Source organism: Myxine glutinosa, chromosome 7, assembly GCF_964187855.1.
Source record: "Myxine glutinosa chromosome 7, kmMyxGlut1.1, whole genome shotgun sequence".
NCBI classification, from domain to species: domain Eukaryota; kingdom Metazoa; phylum Chordata; class Myxini; order Myxiniformes; family Myxinidae; genus Myxine; species Myxine glutinosa.
The window spans coordinates 92558475-92584709 of NC_136267.1; the positions used below are offsets into that span (position 1 = coordinate 92558475).

The window sequence follows — 26235 nt, forward strand, 5'->3', positions numbered from 1 at the left end:
CTTCCTCCCCCCCCCCCCCCCCCCCTCTTCGGCTTACGGGAAACGGTGCTTCTACTGAATTATAACATGCGCACAGTGTACCGTATTAATTATAAATATCGCAGATGCATGCACAGTCTGTGAATTAAAAATGATAGAATTTGTACATTATACAACTTGTAACATACAGGCACAGTACATGTATGATAACATACATGCATGAACTTCTTTCGTATGTAACACGTGGCTGCGAGTTGCATTATTTGCTGGGGGTGGTGGTGCAGGTGTGCCGCTGATGCAGTGCCTCCTGTAGATTGCAACAGTAATTTGTTCATGGTGCCAGCGATAGCTTGCCGACTCTTCATGAAGGACACCTTGCCAGCAGACGGGACACCAGTTTAACGTCCATCCGTGGGAGGGCACGTATATTGATGAATCAACCATGAATTATAACACACATGCGTGCACAGTACATAACTACAACACACATGTATAGATGGAGAAGACCACTCCTGTTCCATCCTCAGTTGCGTATGGTTGCCGAAGCCGTTTCCTAGGCTATTGTGCGCAATCCTGGACGGGTCACCCATCACTCCTACACAGGATACTTGATTGGCTCATTCATCCCAGTGAACTGGTACTCATTTTGCCCACCCCTGATGGATGACAGGCTCAGTCAACCCACCTGGTGTTAATTCAACGACATTCATTATGTCCTCGGCCAACTCTCTCCACTCTCCAACCACCCCACCTTCTCAACCGTAGTCTACCTCATTTCCTCCTACCTTGCTCCCTCAACCTATCCGCTCTCTTTGCCATTCTCTCTTCCCCCATATACACCCAGTGTCCAGCCCATCTCAGCCGACATTTCACCAATCTCCCCGTCAAGCTCATCTGCACAACAATCTCCTGCCTCAGTTCATCTATTCTCCTTCTATCCACCCTCTTCACTCCCGTAATCCTCCTGACCCGGTTGTTCTCATAAACCTACAACCTCTGTTGTTGTCTGTCAGTGCCACTTTTTCCACGCCGGCATGACACAAGACATCCGAACCTTTCATTTCAATCTCCTTGAAATATTTCTGTCTGTCATTACACTATACAGTATATGAATTATAGCAGGCATATACAGAACACAAATACCATGCGTGTACAGTGTATGGATTCTAACACACGTGTGTGCAGTGTATGAATTATAACACATACGTGTACAATGTATGGATTATAGCATACACGTGTGTACAATGTATGGGTTATAACACGTGTGTACATTGTGTGGATTATAACACGTGTGTACCGGTACCATATATGAATTATAACGTGGGTACAGTGTGTGGATTATAACACGTGTGTACCATGTATGAATTATAACGTGTGTACAGTGTATGAATTATAAGACGTGTGTACAGTGTGTGGATTATAACATGTGTGTGTACGGTGTGGATTATAACGTGTACAGTGTGAATTATAACACGTGTGTACAGTGCGTGGATTGTAACACGTGTGTACAGTGTGTGGATTATAGCACCTTTTGTACAGTGTGTGAATTATAACGTGCGTACAGTGTGTGGATTATACTACGTGTACAGTGTGTGGATTATAACAAGTGTGTACAGTGTAGGGATTGTAAGATTATAGGACTGTAAACACGAAGTTATCCTGCAAATCAATTCTCCGTTCGTGTTTCTTGGGAAGTTCTTTCATAAAGATGCAAGGTGCCTGATAAAGGTGCATTAATGATCATGCCATCCACGGACGAGTGACACCTGTCTATACACAACATGTTTTTAATTGTGGAATGCAAGGACCAAGGAGTGGGGGATGTTCTTTGAGAGATGCAAGACGACCGACAAAGGTCAATCGTGACCACCCGATAGACCTCTCTATCGACCTGCACCGAAATGCTTTTAATCGCGGATCAAGCACAGGGACATCTATCTATAATTCCATTAATCTCTGTGTGTATGTGTGTTTGTATGTGTGTTTGTATGTGTGTATGTTTGTCTGTGACCGCTGTTTCTCGACAACTACCGGTCCGATATACTTGAAACTTGCCAGGTATATTGCTGGGGACCCGAGGATGTGCCTTTTCAAGGTTTGAAATTAATCGGACAAGTAGTTACCGAGCTATGGCGATTTCTTTACCAAACACCGCAAGCCGTTCGCTTTGGACCAAACCATTTCATGTAAATAGAGGGGGGGGGGGGTTCTGTGGTCGTTGCGAATGGACCAAACCATTCATGTAAATAGAGGGGGGGGGGTTCTGTGGTCGTTACTGCCACGTGGTTTCAAAGTTTTTTTTTGTTGTTGTTGTTTGCACGCATGTTTTTTTGCACCCACGTACGGGCACGCCCTAGGATGTTTACACACACACACCCCTACACAAATTTTTTTTTTTGGCAAGGAACGGGCACCCACGTACGGGCACGTCCTAGCTTATATATAGTACGGGCATGCCCTAGTCTATCTATAATTCCATTAATCTCTGTGTGTATGTGTGTATGTGTGTTTGTATGTGTGTTTGTATGTGTGTATGTTTGTCTGTGACCACTGTTTCTCGACAACTACCGGTCCGATATACTTGAAACTTGCCAGGTATATTGCTGGGGACCCGAGGATGTGCCTTTTCAAGGTTTGAAATTAATCGGACAAGTAGTTACCGAGCTATGGCGATTTCTTTACCAAACACCGCAAGCCGTTCGCTTTGGACCAAACCATTTCATGTAAATAGAGGGGGGGGGGGGGGTTCTGTGGTCGTTGCGAATGGACCAAACCATTCATGTAAATAGAGGGGGGGGGGGTTCTGTGGTCGTTACTGCCACGTGGTTTCAAAGTTTTTTTTTGTTGTTGTTGTTTGCACGCATGTTTTTTTGCACCCACGTACGGGCACGCCCTAGGATGTTTACACACACACACCCCTACACAAATTTTTTTTTTTTTGGCAAGGAACGGGCACCCACGTACGGGCACGTCCTAGCTTATATATAGTACGGGCATGCCCTAATGTAAAGAATGCGACGAGGCCGGGATCGAAGATTTACTGGGATCAGGATACAGGTAGAGCGCACGTGGACCGGAGCGAGCTGTTTCTAAGCCAAATCGTGGCGAGCCGAACGAACGCGACCCTTGGGCTCCCTTATCGGGAGAGGTTATCAACAACTCAGTTTAATGATCAACCCCACGGTAAGAATGCGAGGGAGCGGGTCGTTGATACAAGGTGCAGCGAGGTCACCATTATCGGGAAAAGGCAAAGGTTCACGCACCGAGATGAAACAAAACAAGTTGTTTTTCATTTTAATCGAGTTGTTACAGCTCATCGACCTTGATACTGAAGCCTTGTTTATAAACCTCCCACCTGTACAATTCGTGGATCGGATCAACGGAGTTGCGGGGCGTCGAATGAAGGTATTTAAAACGTGCCGATCAAATTATGATCGTGGTTTTTTAAATGATGTCCGCTTTATAAAAGGCTTCACATTTTGCTCGCAAACATGGATCCCTATGTTTACCGAGTTGCAGTTCGATCATTCCATGGCTGGGTCCCTAAAGACATCAGAACATTCCCATAATGTGGGAAGAACGTGCACAGTCGCTTACACTTTGCTAAAGACACCGAGATATTTAACGGCTAATGCTAGCAGATGAGACATCCGGCTTTACGTTCATCTCAGTGATGGAGCACCTTGTGCTGCGATGCTCTGGCCGCGAAGCAACAATCCCACAGTTTATAGTTGGGTCGTGAATCGAACCCAGAATAGACAGCTTAAAGGACAGTTAACTCTACCTGGGCATTCTTTGCCAACAGAAACAAGATGGTATTGTCGCGTTCACCGGGATTAACACCCCTGGTGACGGATGGCCAACCGAGCTTTAACTCCGAGGGGTTCACTCAAACTATGGCGGTGTTATTTTATTTTACACGCTCGAGGGTGCAGTGAAGAGCAGCGAGCTTACCTGGACGGACGGACGCGACACATGGTTATCAGATTCCCACAACAAATAAACGGACAAGACAATGAATTAAAATTCAACAGATAAAGGGTTTAATAAAATAAATGCGAGGATAACAGAAAATGTGCGGTAGACTAAAATTCATAATTGAGATGTCTCCACACAGACTCATGAAGCAGACACAGGGAGAAATAAAATAACGAAAGTAATAATGTGTATGGTGCGTTTGCCTGATACTCCGCCTGGCGTCAGTGGTCATCCGGGGTCGTCACAGGTCCCGCGTCCCTGTGCGAGAAAACACGCGTTGGCGCCAAGTCCGTTCACCGCCGAAAAAGTCCGTTCACTGCCGTTTCGTGTCCATCAGCCGCCGACGTGAGGCGTACAGGCCAGGCTCTCGCTCATCCTTCCTGCTCGGCTGCAATGAGGCCCGATATTCCTCCAAGGTGCACACGGCACCAAGCGCAGCCGTCACAAAGCCAGCACCAAGGAGAGCCGAGAAGGATGCGTCTGCCTTTCCCGCAGCCCGGAACAGGGCGAGCGAAAATGCGACCAGGACAAGAGAGAACAAATAATAAGCTGCCACCGCCTGTCACGAACCCAGGATCGAGTACACTTGCGAACGCTCCTTATGCCAGCCACAAACCAAGATAGTAAATGCGACTGCACACTACGAATGTCTGAACCAAGAGAGAAACGTGTGACTGCACACTACGCCAGCCACGATCCAAGAGCGAGAGAGAAACGTGGCCGCTTTCCACGCAGCAGTCTCCATCGAGAGCAGAGGGAGAGAGAGATGCGTACGCTTGTAACGAATGTAACAACCAAGAGAAGGAACATGGCTAGACGTGCCCTTTTTACTCCTCAGTCTTGAGCATTCTCTGATGGCGTCCATGCTCGCTTCAATCAGCGAGTGCCATTGCATCGCTCCACGGCCATGACCAATCATCACCTCTCGGGGCGGGGTCTCACGGCCATTCTTGCTGGCCCTTGCGATGACTCGGCTGGTGGCGTCAGTGGTAGTGTTTGAATGTCTGAAACCGGTCAGCGGTTACGTTATTTAATTTAGGTGCGGAATGCATGGCTGGTGTTGCATGTGTCATAAGGAACAAAGGGAAAACCACAGAGGCAATTTACATCCAGGGAATTATTCCTTATACCCTCACTAATTAGCATAGCTCCACCCCTCGCAAGGAGACAAAGATACACTTATGCCGAACACACATAGCTGACTTATTTACATCAAGGTGTTCTCACACGACATTCGGAGCATGGTAATCTATACACTTCCACCTGGATGAAGGTATTTCATGAGCTACCCCCATAAACGTAACAGTATTAATAGAATACTTACCCCATGCAGTTGACTTGGTGCGAGCCAACTCTTCTGTTATTTTTCATTCATCCAATATGGCTGCCAGACCACGTGAGCGATTAGATCATAAATGACATTCTCTATTATAATTGTTGCGTAGATCACACTCAACAAATTTCAAACTGATCACACTAAGCATTGTCCCTGTCAAAATATGACATCATAAGGCACCAATGACGTCATTGTTAAGAACACATTCCCCATGCGCAGTTCTTTATAATGAGCCAGGTTTCAATTTTTTCCATGGAGTGGTTTCAGAGATATAGAGGTACAACGTTTTTCAAGATGGCGCCTGTACCAAGTGACCTATGACGTCATAATTATCATTAAAATATTCTCCAGGAGGAGGCACTCTGATGGTGAAAATTTAGTGTCCATCAGATCAACAATTGCAGATTTTAAAATTTCATACTGATTGGATCAAGCGAACACATGGACACTGCTAGGACTTCTAGGAAAGAAGTCGGTATTTCAAAAAAGTGGATCTGGGGTGAATTAACGGGGGTAGAAAAGATCAAGGTTTTGGATGGGGGAAGATGAGAGATGGTAGTGAACAGCTGTTTAAAAGACCTGGAGGGAGGAGTGGGATTGAAGAGAGTGAGGGAGTTTGTTCCAGAGTAAAGAGGAATGAAGGAGTGAAATTGAGCAGAGAGTCTTGATTTTGGCAATTTCACTAGAAGAGGGTTGCTGGCAGATCTTGTGTGTCCTGCAGGAATATTTGGGGGACGGAGCACAGATAGAGGAGCAGGGGGAGCTAGGCCGGATAGGAGTCGGTAGAAGACAGAAAGACCACCAACCTGTCTGCGGTGAGTGAGTGAAAGGCCCTCACAATCAGCTTAATCGCGGGAGATTCCAATGATTCTGAACGCTTTGGTTTCCACAGCGTGTAGCCGAGCTAGGTGTGAGGCAGGCGCACCAGCCCAGAGGGGAGAGCAGTATTCCATTGAGCTGCGGATGAAAGCCTTGTATGTGGTGAGGAGCTCAGGTGTGCCAAGGAGCAACTTCGCAGACAGAGGATGCCCAATCGGCGACTGGCTTTGGATGCCAGCTTGGAAATGTGGTTTCCAGGAAAGATCATGGCAGATAGTGAGACCCAAAAGCTTGAGTGACAGAACTTCTTGGAGGGGATTGTTGAGAAAGTAGATGGGAGGGTTGTCCAGTCGGTCTTTTCGGAAAGACATAGTGAGAGTGTGAGACTTGTCAGGATTGAAAGACATGTTCCACTTGTTTGACCAGTCTGTGATTTTGTCCAGGTCTTCAGAGAGTGAGGAGGCTGCAGACTGCCGATCTGAGGGATGAGGAATGGAGCGGCAGAAACTGGGGTCATCAGCAAAGAGATAGAGGATTTTCCAGAGACGGAGAGATCATTGATGAAGACCAGAAAAAGCACAGGGCCCAGAACACTGCCTTGGGGAACTCCAGCCTGAACAGGAAGGGGAGATGAAAGATATCAATTCAGGGCCATAAGTTAAGGTAGATATTTACAAGTCACACCTGCTCCCATGGTGAAAGGAAGGCGTCATTGGATTGCAAAATGCAGATGAGCCTGAACATCGTTTTCTGTTTTACCCTTGTGGGTGTGGTCAGATGTGTGAGCTCACCGGTTGGGTGTGACGTCACAGTGAAGGTTGATGCAACATGGTATCTGCCAATTCAGAGTAGTGTTTGTTCACTTCATGGTTGTTTTATTCATGATGTGGCCTCTTATACATGCATCGTTATCTCCGTGACGTTAACTCCATAAGTTAACGAGCAAATAACCCATCCTTACATGCAAGTTAATTCATCTGAATTTAAATCTGTGGTGTATTTTCGTCTAACTTGTAATGCACTCTCCATATGAAACACACATTTACATAAGAAAGAATTGGGGTCCTCCCCCTTCATGCCACCCTGAACCCGGGGGGGGGGGGGGGGGGGGGGGCTTAAGCCAAGTAAAATAAATTAGTTACTCGCCCAGGATTTTCCAAAAAATAAAAAAAAAGAGGATGGGGCTATTGCCACAGCAATCTTGGTAACTTGACTGTACACGCTGCGTACATACATACATGTACAGTGTGAGTCATAAGTCCCAGGACACGATTTTGGCTGCTTATACAAGATTTGTTTATACCATCCATCAGGGGGCACCATAAGCCTCACGAGTAATAACATATTACAGTAACAGAACAATTACAATACCTCCTGAGACATCGAGTACATCCGTATGACGTCATCCATTGTCACGGCACAAGATAGTTTTGTTTTCCACGTGCGGTGTGAAAACCGACGTAAAACAGCATGTGTTATGGTGCCGAATGTTTCCTTGAATTTGTTGTTTCAGTTCAACAACAGATGTCGTGTGATGTTCTGCAACCTCAGCTTTGACGTACCGCCACAGAGCAACGTCACAAGTGGTCAGGTCACGATTGTGCAGTGGTCACAAAAGTGTGGCCACAGTCACAAGCTGTCAACCTGTTTTCATGATCTGCATCTGACAATTCACACATGACAGTTGGTTTACAATCACATGGTTTCATGTGAAGATCTTTCATTGTGAAACGTAACGATGAAAACGAAACACCAACTCTGCAGAACGTTTCCTTAATGATTTTTTTCCGGAAATCTGACAACGGATGTTTTAATGTTTTGAATTTCCAAGACACAAATTTTTGGTAAACCGCTGTGCTTGTTGTCGAGTACTCTTCCAGTCTGAAATTTCCTTTTTCCCCAAAGATGAAGATTTGATTTTGACAGCGCTGTCTTCCCAAAGATGAAGATTTGATTGTGATGGTGCTGTCTTCCCAAAGATTTTATTTTATTTTGATGGTGCTTTCTTCCCAAAGATGAAGATTTGATTTTGACAGTTTTTTCTTCCCAAAGATTAAGATTTGATTTTGACAGTTTTTTCTTCTCAAAGATGAAGATTTGATTTTGACAGTTTTTTCTTCCCAAAGATGAAGATTTGATTTTGACAGTTTTTTCTTCCCAAAGATGAAGATTTGATTTTCCCAGTTTTTTCTTCCCAAAGATGAAGATTTGATTTTGACGGTGTTTTCTTCCCAACGATGAAGATTTGATTTCGATGGCGCTTTCTTCCCAAAGATGTGATTTGATTTTGATGGTGCTTTCTTCCCAACGGTGAAGATTTGATTTTGACGATGCTTTCTTCCCAAACATTTTTTTTTGACGGTGCTTTCTTCCCAAAGATTTCATTTGATTTTCACGATGCTTTCTTCCCAAAGCTTTGATTTTGACGGTACTGTCTTCCCAAAGATTTGATTTGATTTTGATGGTGCTTTCTTCCCAAAGATTTGAATTTGACGGCGCTTTCTTCCCAAAGATGAAGATTTGATTTTGACGATGCTTTCTTCCCAAATATTTAATTTTGGCGGCGCTTTCTTCCCTCAAAGATTTGATTTGATTTTGACGGTGTTCTTCCCAAAGATTTCATTTGATTTTGATGGTGCTTTCTTCCCAAAGATTTGCATTTGACGGCGCTTTCTTCCCAAAGATGAAGATTTGATTTTGACGATGCTTTCTTCCCAAATATTTAATTTTGGCGGCACTTTCTTCCCAACGATGAAGATTTGATTTTGATGGTGCTGTCTTCCCAAACATCTGATTTGATTTGATTTTGACGATGGTTTCTTCCCAAAGATTTGATTTTGACTGTGCTGTCTTCCTAAAGATTTGATTTGATTTTGATGGTGCTTTCTTCCCAAAGATGAAGATTTGATTTTGACGGTGCTTTCTTCCCAAAGATGAAGATTTGATTTTGACGGCACTTTCTTCCCAAAGATTTGATTAGATTTTGTTGGTGCTTTCTCCCCAATGATGAAGATTTGATTTTGATGGTGCTTTCTTCCCAACGGTGAAGATTTGATTTTGATGATGCTTTCTTCCCAAAGCTTTGATTTTGACGGTGCTGTCTTCCCAAAGATTTGATTTTGACGGTGCTGTCTTCCCAAAGATTTGATTTGATTTTGACGATGCTTTCTTCCCAAAGATTTGATTTTGACGGTGCTGTCTTCCCAAAGATTTGATTTGATTTTGACGATGCTTTCTTCCCAAAGATTTGATTTTGATGGTGCTGTCTTCCTAAAGATTTTATTTTATTTTGACGGTCCTTTCTTCCCAAAGATGAAGATTTGATTTTGACGGTGTTCCTCCCAAAGATGAAGATTTGATTTTGAGAGTGCGTTCTTCCCAAAGATTTGATTTTGACAGTGCTGTCTTCCCAAAGATTTGATTTTGACAGTGCTGTCTTCCCAAAGATTTGATTTGATTTTGACGATGCTTTCTTCCCAAAGATGAAGATTTTGACGGCGCTTTCTTCCCAAAGATGAAGATTTGATTTTGGCGGTGCTGTCTTCCCAAAGATTTGATTTTGACGATGCTGTCTTCCCAAAGATTTGATTTGATTCTGACAATGGTTTCTTCCCAAAGATTTGATTTTGGCGGTGCTGTCTTCCCAAAGATTTGATTTGTTTTGATGGTGCTGTCTTCCCAAAGATTTGATTTGATTCTGACGATGATTTCTTCCCAAAGATTTGATTTTGGCGGTGCTGTCTTCCTAAAGATTTTATTTTATTTTGACGGTCCTTTCTTCCCAAAGATGAAGATTTGATTTTGACGGTGTTCCTCCCAAAGATGAAGATTTGATTTTGAGAGTGCGTTCTTCCCAAAGATTTGATTTTGACAGTGCTGTCTTCCCAAAGATTTGATTTTGACAGTGCTGTCTTCCCAAAGATTTGATTTGATTTTGACGATGCTTTCTTCCCAAAGATGAAGATTTTGACGGCGCTTTCTTCCCAAAGATGAAGATTTGATTTTGGCGGTGCTGTCTTCCCAAAGATTTGATTTTGACGATGCTGTCTTCCCAAAGATTTGATTTGATTCTGACAATGGTTTCTTCCCAAAGATTTGATTTTGGCGGTGCTGTCTTCCCAAAGATTTGATTTGTTTTGATGGTGCTGTCTTCCCAAAGATTTGATTTGATTCTGACGATGATTTCTTCCCAAAGATTTGATTTTGGCGGTGCTGTCTTCCCAAAGATTTGATTTGATTTTGACGATGCTTTCTTCCCAAAGATTTAATTTTGATGGTGCTGTCTTCCCAAAGATTTGATTTGATTCTGACGATGATTTCTTCCCAAGGATTTGATTTTGGCGGTGGTCTTTCCAAAGATTTGATTTTGATTGTGCTTTCTTCCCAAAGATTTGATTTTGATGGTGCTGTCTTCCCAAAGATTTGATTTGATTTTGACGATGCTTTCTTCCCAAAGATTTGAATTGATTTTGACGGTGCTTTCTTCCCAAAGATTTGATTTTGACAGTGCTGTCTTTTTTTCTTTTTCTTTTTTTTGTATACTGAATCGAGGCTCGTGAAAGAGATAACATTTACTTCACAAACAAATCAACCAGACAAACAAAACACACAAAAAGCGGGAGCGGAAAACAAGATGGGGGAGAGAAGGTGAAGCACACAAACACAACATTTGAGAGCAGGGAGATGTGTGGAAGGGAGAGGGCTTGGGGGGAGGAGGTATGGGAAGGAGGGGGTGGAGGGAGAAGTATAAAACACAAGGACACCAATGACTTCCAGGACAGAAGTTGGTATTTCAAAAAAGTGGAATTGGGGTGAAATTAGCGGGGGTAGAAAAGATCAAGGTTTTGGATGGGGGAAGATAAGAGATGGTGGTGAACAGTTGTTTTAAAGACCTGGAGGGTGGAGTGGGATTGAAGAGAGTGAGGGAGTTTGTTCCAGAGGTGGGAGAAAAGAGGAATGAAGGAGTGAAGGTGAGCAGAGAGTCTTGATTTTGGCAGTTTGACCATAAGAGGGTTGCAGGCAGATCTTGTGCGACCTGTAGGAATATTTGCGGGACAGAGCCCAGAGAGAGCTGGGGGGGGGGGGGGGCAAGGCCAGAGAGGAGTCGGTAGAAGATGGAAAGACCACCAACCTGCCTGCGGTGAGTGAGTGAGAGGCCCTTGGAGTTAGCTTCATCGCGGGAGATTCCAATGATTCTGAATGCTTTGGTTTCAACAGCGCGAAGACGAGCTAGGTGTGAGGCAGGAGCACCAGCCCAGAGGGGAGAGCAGTATTCCATTGAGCTGCGGATGAAAGCCTTGAATGTGGTGAGGAGCTCAGGTGTGCCAAGGAAGGACTTCGCACGACGGAGGATGCCCAGTCGGCGACTGGCTTTGGAGGCCAGATTTGAAATGTGGTTTTCCCAGGAAAGATCATGGCAGATAGAGAGACCCAAAAGCTTGAGTGACAGAACTTCTTGGAGAGGATTATTCAGAAAGTGGATGGGAGGGTTGTCCAGTCGGTCTTTTCGGAGAGACATCGTAAGAGTGTGAGATTTGTCAGGATTGAAAGACATGTTCCACTTGTTTGCCCAGTCTGTGATTTTGTCCAGGTCTGCAGAGAGTGAGGAGGCAGCAGACTGCCGATCTGAGGGATGAAGAATGGAGCGACAGAGAGTAGAGTCATCAGCAAAGAGATACAGAGGATTTTCAAGAGAGTCAGAGAGATCTTTGATGAAGACCAGAAAAAGCACAGGGCCTAGAACACTGCCTTGTGGAACTCCAGCCTGAACAGGAAGAGGAGATGAGAGAAACCCATTCAGGGCCACACGTTGACTACGACGAGAGAGGAAGTCCGCCAGCCATGCGTGGAGATTTCCATGGATACCAAAAGAGGAGAGTTTGGTGAGCAGAGCGGGGTGCCAGACCGTATCGAAGGCACGTGATATGTCAAGCGAGACTGCTCTAATTTCCTGTTTGGCATTGAGGACCTCCATCCATTGTTGAGAAAGCAGAAGCAGCATGTCCAGAGTAGAGTGTCCAGGTCTGAAACCCAATTGATGATCAGAGATCAAGCCATTGGAGAAGAGGAAAGATTTCATATCTGAAGCAATGATGGATTCCATGACTTTGCTGATAATTGGGAGAAGGCTGATTGGTCTGTAGTTGCTGGGATCTGTTTTTGCACCTTTTTTGTGCAAAGCGGTGATGTTGGCAGATTTCCAAGCAGATGGAAGATGACCTTGAGCAAAAGAGAGGGTGAAGAGAACAGAGAGAGGGAGTGAAAGAGCGGAAGAACAGGATTTTAGGACCCGTGGGCTGATGCCGTCAGGTCCAGTTGCAGAATCCGAGTCGAGGGTTGACAGAAACTTTTCCACCTTGTCAGGAGGAAAGGACACAGAGTCCAGGAGCAGCTGGGTACGACTGGGTACGGTGGGTACAGAGAGGGATGGGTTTGGGACACAAGATTTAGAGGCAAACACAGAGTTGAGGCATTCAGCTTTTTCACGTGCGGAGTCAGCCGTGTGGCCATTTGAGGTGAGGGAGGGGATGGAGGGGGAACAAACACCAGAAACAGATTTGACCAGATGCCACCAGGATTTGGAAGAGGGAGACAGATAAGAGAGTTCGGTCCTGAGAACGGAGAGATATTGTTTCCTGGCTCTCCTGAGGGTGGACACACACTTGTTTCGGGCTTTGTGAAAGGAAATGAGATTTCCTTCCGTTGGATTTGCTTTCCAGGAGACGAAAGCAAGTTGTTTCTGGGCAATAGCCTCACCACAAGATTCCGTGTACCATGGACGGGAGGAAGGGTATGACAACAGAAGACGAGATGGGATAAATCTGTGCATGAGAGAGAGCAGTTTGCTTTGGAAGAATTCCCAGGAAGAATTTATGTCAGAGGCAGTAGAGATGGGAGACCAGTCCAGATGATTGATGGCTGCTTGAAGACCGTGCCAGTTGGCCTGAGTGAAATGCCAGACTCGTCGACGCTGAGGAGGCTCTCTGAGAATGGTCAGAGAGATGTCCACTTTAACAAGCACATGATCAGAAGAGCCGATTGGAGCAGAAGAAGAGCAGACATTTTCATGGAAGTTAGTCATAACTGCACATCGGATTTTTATGTGAAAAAATAAAAAATATTTTTTCACATAAAACGGCTTTTTTGCGCGCAAAAAAATTATTTTGCTATTTTCGGAGAAAAAAAGAATTTCGCCCTTTTTCGGGAAAAATAAAAAAATGCCCTTTTTGGTCGAAAATGTCTGGCAACGCTAAAAAAAATTAGGGAATTTTTCGAAATTTTAAACTGCGATCGAAATTTGTAACTGCGATCAAAATTTTTAACTGCGATCGATCTCAAAAACAAAACGTTGCGTCCACTTGCGTGCGTTGCGTCCCCAGCGTGTACAGCAGTGAGGCGGTGTACTACAGTGAGAGAGTGTACACAAAGTGTGAACAAGTCTCCTATCAAGATGAGTGCTGCTCTTCGTGACAAGTGGCTGAAGGAATTCAACGCTGGCGGCGATGGGGCCACCTTCAAGTACGTGTCGAGTGACACGGCTTTCTGTCGAGCTTGTGAAAAGACTTTCCGGGCGAAGCAGAAGTCTGAGCTGGCCCAGCATGTCCGAGGAGACCGCCACAAGAGCAACTTGGCCTTGAAGAAGAAGAGGACGGTCACGCAAGCCACCATGGAGGACTTTGGTGGCGGAAAGAGGCACAAGTGCGACGTCGTGGCTCAGGAGCTGTGCCAGGCCATGCTGGCCGCTGGCATCCCATGGTCGAAATTGGAAAACCCTGCCCTCCGGTCGTTCCTGGAGAAGCACATCACTCTCCAGATCCCCGATGAAAGCTGGATTCGAAAGCACTACCTCGACAAGTGCTACGGCGAGGCCTTGGCGGGGATCCGTGCCGACCTCGGACAGCAGCCCATCTGGCTGTCCGTCGATGAGACGACCGATTCGGCAGGTCGATATGTGGCCAACATCATCGCGGGATGCTTGTCCAAGGAGGGGTACTTTCATCCCCACCTCGTCCAGTGCATGTTTCTGGAGAAGACCAACTCCGGGGAGATTGTGCGTGCAGTCAATGACACGCTGCGCTATCTTTGGCCTGATTTCAAGCCGGAGTGCCTCAAGGTCCTCCTCAGCGACGCCGCGGCCTATATAATCAAGGCCGGCCATGCCCTGAAGGATTTCTTCCCGGACTTGCTGCATGTGACTTGCGTTGCCCACGCGCTCCACCGTGTCTGCGAGACAGTCTGAGAAATGTTCAAGGACGTCAACGACCTGATTGCCACGACGAAGAAGGTGTTTGTCAAAGCCCCGCCGCATGTTGTCTTTTGGAAGGAGCAGCAGCCCAATCTTTCTCTCCCCCCGGAGCCCATTCTGACTCGGTGGGGGACATGGATCGACGCCGCGGTGTTTTACGCCGAGCACTTCGAGGCCGTCAAGGACATTGTGGACCAGCTGAACGATGACGACGCGATGGCAATCCGGAGTGCCAAGGACCTGTTCGGAAAGGCGGACATCAAGCTCAGTTTCGTCTTCTTAAATGCCCACGTGTCGTTCATCCCGAAGATCCTTAAGCAGCTGGAGGAGGCCGGCATGGAGCTGGCCAAGGCCTTCCAGCTCCTTGATCAGGCCAAGGAGGAGCTCGGAAAGATCCGAGGCTGCCGTAAGGAGATCCTGCTCACCAAGTTCAAGGCGGTGCTGCAGCGCAATCCCGACATTGGTGTGCTGAGGACAGTGGCTTTGATCCTGGATGGAGATCAGCACGGATCTGAGGTTGGTGTGCCGGCTGGAGTCAAGCTTGCTGACATCCCCCTCTTGAGGTACTGCCCCATCGTCAGCGTCGACGTGGAAAGGTCCTTCTCCGTCTACAGAAACGTCCTCACCGACCGCCGACACCGCCTCACCAAGGAGAACATTACCAAGATAATGATTTCAAACACCTACTTTAACCGTTCCTAAAAGGGTCTTGTCAATTTCTTCTCGTCCTCTACTTATCAAACAATGCGGTTGCAATAAAGGTACCTGAACGTCATTTTTTACCTGTTTACTAGCCCAGAGTGCTTAATGTTGTGCAGGAAAAAGCTTACCATTTTTTGTTCTTTTTTTGACTGATTTCTGAAAAACTTGGTAATAATAAAAAATGAATAAAACGGGGGAAAAAAATATTTCGGGATTTTTTCACATAAAAAAAAAAAAAATCCGCTTTTCAAAACATAAAAGGCCTATTTTCTTAACATAAAAATCCGTAGTCTAGTCATAACCAAGTCCAGAAGAGAAGATGCTCCGTTGACTGAAATCCGGGTCGGGAAATTGACAGATTGTGTCAGTCCCAGTGAGTCACAGAAGTCCTTTGCTGAAGAGCCATGGCTGGTGAGAGAGGTACCCACACCCAGCCAACTGGCATGGTGACAGTTGAAATCACCACATATGAGGAAGAGAGAGTTGGGATGGGTAGATAGAAGTTGGTCCATATTCTCAGACAGCGAGATGTAGATGGAGTCATCACTGTTTGGTGGACGGTACAACACACATATGAACAAAAGGTGGGAGCGAAGGGGAAGCCGTAGCCAAAGGTATTCCTGGGGGTGAGGTGGAGAGAGGGCAGTGCAGGGCGAGTGAGGAAGAGACTTTTTTATAAAGATAGCAACCCCACCTCCAGGACGAGGCTCAGGTCTATCATACCGGAGTAGGGAGTAACCTGGGAGAGATACCAAGGAATCAGAGACATCATGAAGGAGGAAAGTTTCTGTTAAGCAGATCACGTCTGGTTTGTCAGAAGCAACCTGTATGGAGAGATCAGACATGTTTGAGCGAAGGCCCCGGATGTTTGAGGTCCATACTGTTCAGGAAGAGGAAGGGGGAGCATCGGATACAGAACAGGGGGGGGAGCGGTAGGGTAAGATGTGGAAGAGGAGGAAGAGGTAGGGAGAGCTGTTGAAGGTGTGTCAGAGATTACAGAATAGCTCGGAGAAAGGGAAGGATGGGGCAGACAAAAGGTTTGATGGTGATTGGGAGAGGCGCAGTGAGATGTTATTTGATGAGGGGGAAGAGCGAGGCAGAAGGTTGAGGGAGATGAAGGTGAAAGTTGGAAGGGGGAAGAAGCGGGGAGGACGCTTTGAGGGGGAGGGGTGAGAGGGGAGTCTAGGAGGGGAGGAGCGAGGGAGAGTCTCGGAGGGGAGGGGTGTGGGGGGAGATTTGAAAGGAATGGGTGATTGGGAAGATTTGGAGGGGAGGGGCAAGGGGGAAGATTTGAAAGAGATGGGTGATGGGGATGATTTGGAGGGGATGGGCAAGGGGGTAGATTTAGAGTGGAGGGGTGATGGGAAATGGGATTTTGGGGTGATGGGATTTTGAAAAATGTACGATTAATGGGAAACGAACATTTATTGCAAAATGAGTTTCTTGAGACATTCGAGTCAAAAATACGTTTGAGGACGCTGGAGGGAGGATGGAGTGCTGGAGAGTTTAGGGAATGAATGAAAGATGCACTATAAGAGATGGAATTTTTTTTTGGAATGAATGGATTTGGTGAGCAAGTCGAAAGCATCCTTTTATAGAAGAAGAAGAAAAAGGTGTTATAGAATATGACAGAATACAGGTCTTCAGGGTTCAGATGAGACATTTTTTAACAACGTGATCACAAACAGCGTGGTCGAAGAATGAACGAACGAACAACTAAGAACGAATAAACGAATAAAAACGGAAGGAAATGTTTTTGGGTTTTTTTTTTTTTTTTGAGATTTTAAAACAAGGAAGTATGGGATGAAAAGACCGTGAAAAACAGAGACCGGAAAAAAAATTGCAGCGCGATCGGAGAACCGCTGAGACAAAAACAAAGCCTAAAGCCAAGGTTGGGCACAGTAGCCTAGCCGTAGTACTACACTTAGGCCTCAGAATACACGATGAGAAAGACCGACGATTCTGTACACAGGTATGAAAAACCAACGCCAAGAATACTATTAAAGACACCCCAATAGGTACATACAAGACCAGTTTCGACAAAAACACAATTGTGAAAAGTTACTTAACTTCGAAAGCGAGCGTGCATGGACAGCTTTGAAGAGACGAGACCTCCAATCTTGCGCATGCGCAGAAAAAACCCAAAGAGTCTTCCCAAAGATTTGATTTTGATGGTGCTTTCTTCCCAAAGATGAAGATTTGATTTAGACGGTGCTTTCTTCCCAAAGATTTGAATTGATTTTGACGATGCTTTCTTCCCAAAGATTTGAATTGATTTTGACGGCGCTTTCTTCCCAAAGATTTGATTTGATTTTGACGATGCTTTCTTCCCAAAGATTTGAATTAATTTTGACGGCGCTTTCTTCCCAAAGATTTGAATTTATTTTGACGGCGCTTTCTTCCCAAAGATTTGATTTTGATGGTGCTTTCTTCCCAAAGATTTGATTTTGACGGCGCTTTCTTCCCAAAGATTTGATTTTGACAGTGCTGTCTTCCCAAAGATTTGATTTGATTTTGACGGTGTTCTTCCCAAAGATTTGATTTGATTTTGACGGTGGTCTTCCCAAAGATTTGATTTGATTTTGTCAGCGCTTTCTTCCCAAAGATTTGAATTGATTTTGACGGCGCTTCCTTCCCAAAGATTTGATTTGATTTTGATGGCCCTTTCTTCCCAAATATGTGATTTGATTTTGACGGTGCTTTCTTCCCAATGATGAAGATTTGATTTTGACGTTGCTGTCTTCCCAAAGATGAGGATTTGATTGTGGCGGTGTTTTCTTCCCAAATATGTGATTTCATTTTGACGGTGTTTTCTTCCCAAAGATTTGATTTGATTTTGACGATGCTTTCTTCCCAAAGATTTAATTTTGGCGGCGCTTTCTTCCCAACGACGAAGATTTGATTTTGATGGTGCTGTCTTCCCAAACATTTGATTTGATTCGATTCTGACGATGGTTTCTTCCCAAAGATTTGATTTTGACGGTGCTGTCTTCCTAAAGATTTGATTTGATTTTGACGATGCTTTCTTCCCAAAGATTTGATTTTGACGGTGCTGTCTTCCCAAAGATTTGATTTGATTTTGACGATGCTTTCTTCCCAAAGATTTGATTTTGATGGTGCTGTCTTCCTAAAGCTTTTATTTTATTTTGACGGTCCTTTCTTCCCAAAGATGAAGATTTGATTTTGACGGTGTTCCTCCCAAAGATGAAGATTTGATTTTGAGAGTGCTTTCTTCCCAAAGATTTGATTTTGACAGTGCTGTCTTCCCAAAGATTTGATTTTGACAGTGCTGTCTTCCCAAAGATTTGATTTGATTTTGACGATGCTTTCTTCCCAAAGATGAAGATTTTGACGGCGCTTTCTTCCCAAAGATGAAGATTTGATTTTGGCGGTGCTGTCTTCCCAAAGATTTGCTTTTGACGATGCTGTCTTCCCAAAGATTTGATTTGATTCTGACGATGGTTTCTTCCCAAAGATTTGATTTTGGCGGTGCTGTCTTCCCAAAGATTTGATTTGTTTTGATGGTGCTGTCTTCCCAAAGATTTGATTTGATTCTGACGATGGTTTCTTCCCAAAGATTTGATTTTGGCGGTGCCGTCTTCCCAAAGATTTGATTTGATTTTGACGATGCTTTCTTCCCAAAGATTTGATTTTGATGGTGCTGTCTTCCCAAAGATTTGATTTGATTCTGACGATGGTTTCTTCCCAAGGATTTGATTTTGGCGGTGGTCTTCCCAAAGATTTGATTTTGATGGTGCTTTCTTCCCAAAGATTTGATTTTGATGGTGCTGTCTTCCCAAAGATTTGATTTGATTTTGACGATGCTTTCTTCCCAAAGATTTGAATTGATTTTGACGGCGCTTTCTTCCCAAAGATTTGATTTTGACAGTGCTGTCTTCCCAAAGATTTGATTTGATTTTGATGGTGCTTTCTTCCCAAGGATGAAGATTTGATTTAGACGGTGCTTTCTTCCCAAAGATTTGAATTGATTTTGAAGATGCTTTCTTCCCAAAGATTTGAATTGATTTTGACGGCGCTTTCTTCCCAAAGATTTGATTTGATTTTGACGATGCTTTCTTCCCAAAGATTTGAATTAATTTTGACGGCGCTTTCTTCCCAAAGATTTGAATTGATTTTGACGGCGCTTTCTTCCCAAAGATTTGATTTGATTTTGATGGTGCTTTCTTCCCAAAGATTTGATTTTGACGGCGCTTTCTTCCCAAAGATTTGATTTTGACGGTGCTGTCTTCCCAAAGATTTGATTTGATTTTGACGGTGTTCTTCCCAAAGATTTGATTTGATTTTGACGGTGGTCTTCCCAAAGATTTGATTTGATTTTGTCGGCGCTTTCTTCCCAAAGATTTGAATTGATTTTGATGGCGCTTTCTTCCCAAAGATTTGATTTGATTTTGATGGCCCTTTCTTCCCAAATATGTGATTTGATTTTGACGGTGCTTTCTTCCCAATGATGAAGATTTGATTTTGACGTTGCTGTCTTCCCAAAGATTTGAATTGATTTTGACGGCGCTTTCTTCCCAAAGATTTGATTTTGACAGTGCTGTCTTCCCAAAGATTTGATTTGATTTTGATGGTGCTTTCTTCCCAAAGATGAAGATTTGATTTAGACGGTGCTTTCTTCCCAAAGATTTGAATTGATTTTGAAGATGCTTTCTTCCCAAAGATTTGAATTGATTTTGACGGCGCTTTCTTCCCAAAGATTTGATTTGATTTTGACGATGCTTTCTTCCGAAAGATTTGAATTAATTTTGACGGCGCTTTCTTCCCAAAGATTTGAATTGATTTTGACGGCGCTTTCTTCCCAAAGATTTGATTTGATTTTGATGGTGCTTTCTTCCCAAAGATTTGATTTTGACGGCGCTTTCTTCCCAAAGATTTGATTTTGACGGTGCTGTCTTCCCAAAGATTTGATTTGATTTTGACGGTGTTCTTCCCAAAGATTTGATTTGATTTTGACGGTGGTCTTCCCAAAGATTTGATTTGATTTTGTCGGCGCTTTCTTCCCAAAGATTTGAATTGATTTTGATGGCGCTTTCTTCCCAACGATGAAGATTTGATTTTGACGTTGCTGTCTTCCCAAAGATGAGGATTTGATTGTGGTGGTGTTTTCTTCCCAAATATGTGATTTGATTTTGACGGTGTTTTCTTCCCAAAGATTTGATTTGATTTTGACGATGCTTTCTTCCCAAAGATTTGATTTTGATGGTGCTGGTCTTCCCAAAGATTTGATTCGATTCTGACGATGGTTTCTTCCCAAGGATTTGATTTTGGCGGTGCTGTCTTCCCAAAGATTTGATTTTGATGGTGCTTTCTTCCCAAAGATTTGATTTTGATGGTGCTGTCTTCCCAAAGATTTGATTTTGACAGCGCTTTCTTCCCAAAGATTTGAATTGATTTTGACAATGCTTTCTTCCCAAAGATTTGATTTTGACAGCGCTTTCTTCCCAAAGATTTGAATCGATTTTGACGATGCTTTCTTCCCAAAGATTTGAATTGATAATGATGGCGCTTTCTTCCCAACGATTTGATTTTGACGGTGCTGTCTTCCCAAAGATTTGATTTTGATGGTGCTTTCTTCCCAAAGATGAAGATTTGATTTTGACGGCGCTTTCTTCCCAAAGATTTGAATTGATTGTGACGATGCTTTCTTCCCAAAGATTTGATTTGATTTTGACGATGCTTTCTTCCCAAAGATTTGAATTAATTTTGACGGCGCTTTCTTCCCAAAGATTTGAATTGATTTTGACGGCGCTTTCTTCCCAATGATTTGATTTGATTTTGATGGTGCTTTCTTCCCAAAGATTTGATTTTGACGGCGCTTTCTTCCCAAAGATTTGATTTTGACGGTGCTGTCTTCCCAAAGATTTGATTCGATTTTGACGGTGTTCTTCCCAAAGATTTGATTTGATTTTGACGGTGGTCTTCCCAAAGATTTGATTTGGCCGGCGCTTTCTTCCCAAAGATTTGAATTGATTTTGATGGCGCTTCCTTCCCAAAGATTTGATTTGATTTTGATGGCGCTTTCTTCCCAAATATGTGATTTGATTTTGACGGTGCTTTCTTCCCACCGATGAAGATTTGATTTTGACGTTGCTGTCTTCCCAAAGATGAGGATTTGATTTTGGCAGTGTTTTCTTCCCAAATATGTGATTTGATTTTGACGGTGTTTTCTTCCCAAAGATGAAGATTTGATTTTGACGGTGTTTTCTTCCCAAAGATGAGGATTTGATTTCGACGGTGTTTTCTTCCCAACGATGAAGATTTGATTTTGACGTTGCTGTCTTCCCAAAGATGAGGATTTGATTTTGGCGTTGCTGTCATCCCAAAGATGAAGATTCCATTTTGATGGTGCTGTCATCCCAAAGATGAAGATTTGATTTTGATGGTGCTGTCTTCCCAAAGATGAAGATTTGATTTTGATGGTGCTTTCTTCCCAAAGATATGATTTTATTTTGACGATGCTTTCTTCCCAAAGATTTTATTTGATTTTGACGATGCTTTCTTCCCAAAGATTTGATTTTGACGGTGCTGTCTTCCCAAAGATTTGATTTGATTTTGACGATGCTTTCTTCCCAAAGATTCGATTTTGACGGCACTTTCTTCCCAAAGATGAAGATTTGATTTTGACGATGATTTCTTCCCAAAGATTTGATTTTGACGTTGCTGTCTTCCCAAAGATGGATTCGATTTTGATGGTGCTGTCATCCCAAAGATGAAGATTTGATTTTGATGGTGCTGTCTTCCCAAAGATGAAGATTTGATTTTGATGGTGCTTTCTTTCCAAAGGTGAAGATTTGATTTTGACGATGCTTTCTTCCCAAAGATTCGATTTTGACGATGCTTTCTTCCCAAAGATTTTATTTGATTTTGATGGTGCTTTCTTCCCAAAGATGAAGATTTGATTTTGACGGTGCTTTCTTCCTAAAGATTTTATTTGATTTTGATGGTGCTTTCTTTCCAAAGATGAAGATTTGATTTTGACGGTGCTTTCTTCCCAAAGATTTTATTTGATTTTGACGATGCTTTCTTCCCCAAACGCTCCTTGAAGTCTTCTTGCACCTGTTTCATTGTCTTCTTTGTGTTTCTCCTCTCGTGGTACCACACCACTACTACCAGCCTCTCTTCTACTGTATATGGACTGGTATCTGCCATCTTGGTTCAATGTATTCTTTGTATTATCTGAAAACAAAGAAAACAGTATAAATCCATGGTATAAACAAATCTTGTATGAGCAGCTAAAACCGTGTCTCGAAAATCGCATGCACTGAGCGCACAGCGCAGCGTGAGCACCGGTACATACAGACGAGATTGATTACCTCCGCCACCGAAAATGGATGGAAGTTATGTTTAAAGCCCTGTCTGTTTTGTCTGTGAACAGGATATCTCAAAAAATTGTGGACATATTCGGATGGAGTTTGGTGGAGAGGTTTGGTATGTGATAAAGAAGAATTGATGAGATTTTGGAGAAGATCCGCATGCGGTTCCAAAATTTTTAAAGTGATTCTTCACCATTGAGAGATAGGGCAAAAAACGATTTCTGGCATGATATCTCAAAAAGTTGCGGACGACTTATGACAAACCTTTGTGGATGAGTTGGCCAAGTGACAACAACAAGCCGATTAGATTTTGCTTAAGGTCCGGATCCAGATATGACCCATCAGTGGATACAAAACGTAAACTGTTCAGCCTGGCGGAGGTATGAGCTCTACCGAGTACTGTTCTAATTTCATTGCGTGAGCGCTAGGCCCATAGGCACCGCAAAATAGTTGTTTTTTTTTGTTGTTTTTTTAGATCTGGAGGGAAAATAGTGCATGTCAAAATAGGAGGTGGTGGTGAGAAACTAAATTTATTGTACTTGGCCTACATCATATAAATATATTATTCCTATGCACACCATGAGTACCAGTTTTCAACTCCTTCCATCCAGCAGTGTTAGAGTGCAGAGAAGTCAAACAAACAAATCAATCCACTTCTCAAATTATATAAAGTACAAGTATGATATGACATTATAAAACACCTTTATTTCCTCATAAAATAATGATATTTAATTTGTTCACAGACACGACCTTTGGTCAAATCTCTACATTTCCTGTCACATGATGCCCCACCATTTTCCCTTGGGAGGTTTACCAACACCTCACAAGATTCCTGCACAGTCGTCGATGAAGTCTGCATGGTCAAAACATCCACCAAGCCTTGCCGAGCTATACTTGTTAGTGGTTAGTGGTGCCTTCCATTTTGAATTCCTCAATTGACTAGTTCAAGACCACAAATGGAGACACAATCAATCAATCATGTCGCGTCTCCTCGGGAAATGATGGCGTGCCAGACTCCATGATCCTCCATACACGACCTGATTTATGCAGTGGTCGCAGGTCCTGTGTTCCACCTCAGCTGGTCGACGTATGTCAAGTGATGCCCCCCTCTCGAGGCCTGTCCATGCTCCGGTTGCCAGAGCACCAGCTTATGGGACTAATGCCGTATTGCTCGGTCATAATGCCGTATGCAGTGTCCTACCAAATGGAGACACAGCACAAAGTCAATCTACAGCACAGTAGAGATGCTCGTTGGTCGAACGGGCATATCCTTACTGCTTTAGGCCTCAGTCGCCTCATTTTTAAAGACACTCGTACCATAGCTGTTCAGCATGGTATTTCAGCTCCACTTCGTCTAACATCTTGGCCGCTGTGCAGAGCAGTGTCCCCAGCCCAAGGAAGGTTACGGAGAATGCCTTGTAGTGTACAGCGACACCACTACGGCTGAAGTACACGAAAAGGCCGCTCCGGTGTACAGCCCTAAACCAACACTGGACAGCAATCGATCCAAGACGACAAACGTATTACCGAACAATACGCACACAATCCGCGTCCAATGCAATAATGTGGGGTAGTCAGCTTTTATTTGATTTGAAAAGGTGAATTGTCAATTAAATCCCATCTCATATTATTGTTTGTGTGTTGTTTGGCTTCCCTGCAGTCCTGAAACACTGGACAGAACGAGTCGAAAAGTGCTAGTCGTACTCGGGGTCGGGGTGGGGGGGGGGGGGGTGGGGAGAGTATGGGAGAGTTGCAGGCGATAAAAAAAAGGCAGAAAATAATCAGTCCGGGAGGGGGAGGGGTGGAGGACTGAGGTTTCAGGTACCCCAATTCTCTCTGTCAGTGTGTGTCGAATGACATCACTCCCAGTAGGAGGGCATATTGCAAGTTAAATTAATAATATGCCAATTATGGGGGAATTTATGAATCTGAGAATGGGTTCTTTGCTAGTGCTACCAACTTAGCATCAGAAAGCAACTTGGGAAAAAGAGCCAAGATTTTCTTTCCTCATTTACAAGCACGCAAAACCAAATAACATCCCAGGTGGATATCATAACTTTTCAAAATGATACTTAAACCTTTTATAAAATTCAATCTGTGAGGTTGCAGCAAAACTGGCAGGTCACAGTTAGCACAGGAAGTCCCTCTTCTCGGGACGAGCACTCGGTTTAACCGATAAGATACCTAACCAGACACGGTAGAAAAGAAAGAAGGGGAACAGTAACATACATATATATATATATATATATGTATATATATACATACATATATACATACATACATACACACACACACACACACACACACACACACACACACACACACACACACACACACACACACACACACACACACACACACACACACACACACACACACACACACACACACACACACACACACACACACACACACACACAACCGGTCAAAACTTTTAGAACGCCTCAATTTTTCCAGTTTTTATTGAAATTTATGCAGTTTAATGTCTCAATGTACTCTGAAATTAAGCATAGAACAAATGAACAATTGGAGATAAAAAAAGAAATCATAGAATCATTTTGTTTAACAAAATGTAATTTAAAATTTTGTCTCAGAAAAGTAGCCACCTTTTGCAGATAAAACCGCCGAACACACTCGTGGCATTCTTTCTACAATGGAAATCAAATATTGTTCGGGAAGTTCTTCCCAACACTGTTGCAGAAGTTCCCACAAATGTGTTGCACTTGCAGGTTGCTTTGCTTTCACCCTTCTGTCCAGTTCATCCCAAACCAGCTCGATGGGGTTTAAGTCTGGAGCCAGCCAGCCATCAGTCTAAGCCAGCATGCTGGCCATTCCATGATTTGAAGCCTGCCGTCTAGTTCTTTTCCTCGAAGGTAGTTTTGACATAGCCTGGAGGTGTGTTTAGGGTCATTATCTTGCTGTAGGATGAACCCCTGATCAACTAGGCGCATACCAGAGGGTATTGCATGGCGCTGCAAAATGCTGTGGTGGCCCTTTTGGTTCAGGGTGCCAGTCACTCTGTGCAAGTCGCCGACTCTGGATCCAGCAAAAGAGCCCCAGACCATCACGTTTCCTCCTCCATGTTTGGCAGTTGGTGTCACACACTGAGGAACCATCCTTTTGCCTACTCGACAGCGTACAAAAACCCTGCGTGATGAACCAAAGATTTTAAATTTTGATTCATCGGTCCACAAGACCTTCTTCCAGTCTTCAGTAGTCCACTGGTGGTGCTTCATGGCCCAGGCAAGCCTCTTTTTCTTATTTTTCCATCTTCGCAATGGCTTTCTTACTGCCACTCGACCTGTCAAACCTGCAGCTCGAAGTCTTCTCTTCACAGTTGAAACTGTGACTTGCTTACTTCGACCAGTGTTAAGCTGTGCTTGAAGCTGTTGTCCTGTGAGCCGCCTATCACGCAAGCTGTTGACTCTCAGAAACTTGTCTTCTGATTCTGTTGTGGCTTTGGGTCTGCCAGACCTCTTCCTGTCAGTTTCCTCCAGTTTCCATGTGCCTTTTGATGGCGTAGGAAACTGTACTCACTGACACCTTGGCTTTATTTTCCCGTTTTTGCTGACCTAAACATTTTTTTTTAACCTCGGGCAGTTTACTGCTTACCTTTGTACCATTTCAGGTTATTCACTGGACTTGAATTGCTTAAGTTTCAATAAATACTGGAAAAATTGAGGTGTTCTGAAACTTTCGAGCAGTAGTGTAGATATATATATATATATATATATATATATATATATATATATATATATATATATATATATATATATATATATATATATATACATACATATACATATATATATATATACATATATATATATATACACATATAT

At 43.7% G+C, this 26235-nt stretch overlaps 1 protein-coding gene and 1 long non-coding RNA gene across 6 annotated transcripts in view; one reads left to right on the forward strand and one right to left on the reverse strand.

Annotated features, from left to right (window-relative positions):
- Positions 1-3287: 3287 nt before the first annotated feature.
- On the forward strand, positions 3288-24023 carry LOC137431413 (uncharacterized). Its single transcript, XR_010985262.2, has 3 exons — positions 3288-3384; positions 21755-21863; positions 23137-24023. It is a non-coding gene; the product is annotated as an uncharacterized LOC137431413 (long non-coding RNA).
- Positions 22905-26235, reverse strand: part of LOC137431411 (cyclic AMP-responsive element-binding protein 1) — an 83851-nt gene continuing 80520 nt past the window's right edge. For 3 of the 5 annotated variants that reach the window (XM_078781991.1, XM_078781988.1, XM_078781992.1), the window contains 3 exons: positions 24472-24577; positions 23711-23883; positions 22905-23590 (listed from right to left, as the gene is read on the reverse strand). The gene's annotated coding sequence lies outside the window, so the exon portion shown is untranslated. Of the gene's footprint in view, positions 23591-23710; positions 23884-23957; positions 24578-26235 lie in introns of those variants that run through there. The other 2 variants (XM_068122709.2, XM_078781990.1) reach the window with 1 other exon arrangement.